Source organism: Halyomorpha halys, unplaced genomic scaffold (assembly GCF_000696795.3).
Source record: "Halyomorpha halys isolate HHAL.00 unplaced genomic scaffold, Hhal_1.1 Scaffold1112.1, whole genome shotgun sequence".
Taxonomy (NCBI): domain Eukaryota; kingdom Metazoa; phylum Arthropoda; class Insecta; order Hemiptera; family Pentatomidae; genus Halyomorpha; species Halyomorpha halys.
Genome location: NW_027110327.1, coordinates 1 through 906, shown reverse-complemented (window position 1 = coordinate 906; position 906 = coordinate 1).

The window sequence follows — 906 nt, the reverse complement described above, 5'->3', positions numbered from 1 at the left end:
TCCCTAACCATCCCTAAGTTAAGAGTATTACTTCTTTTCGAATGTTTCACAATTACTTTTTATATCTAATTTAGGATATGATTTATTAATTTAAAGATTCAAATCTTCCATCTTCATTTTCACAGTTAGGCTAGTCGAATCTAGATTTTCTGGCGAAGGAGCAATATTTAGAATCCTGTTGTATATGTTCGGATGATGATGTTCTGAGCGGAAGAAATAGCGAGGAAAAGAAAAGCAAAGAAGGTTAGTTTTTTATTTTTTAAATCATAAAATTATATTATTTGGTATGTAAATAAGGACATATGTGAAATCTTATATCAAGGGATATTAAAATTTGAATTCATTCATAACTTTGTAATGGACTGTTGTAGGTTAACAATCTTCTTACCATTACGTCATGCTTGTGTGATAATAGATTGTTTTTAATCAATTATTTCATTAATACTAGGAAGATATAACAATAGGTGTAATATACTTGAATATACTTCTGAATTACTAAAATCTTTGGAATAAGTGAAACCCTCAGAGCTGATGGCACTATTTAAAAAGTTTGTATCATTCCAAAACTGCATGCATCTGTCAATGGGAAATACATTTTTTAAGCCCATTGAAGTATTAAGAGTACTTGACACGTAGGGGGGTGTTGAGGTACCGCTACCTACTGGTCTATGTCATAAGTACTACAGCCGCCTAAGTAGCTACTGTTCGGCATGACGCAACCTACCAGCTAACACTGGAACTACTACTGTCGACAAGCAAACATCATATAGTAATATTTGTACTATACTTTGTAAATATGTTAATTACACACAAGTAGAGAGAATATGGGGGAGCTGGGACACGGATTTGAGGAGCCAATCAGAAGCCAGCATTTTGATGACGTCACACATGGCGGGAGATTTGAAT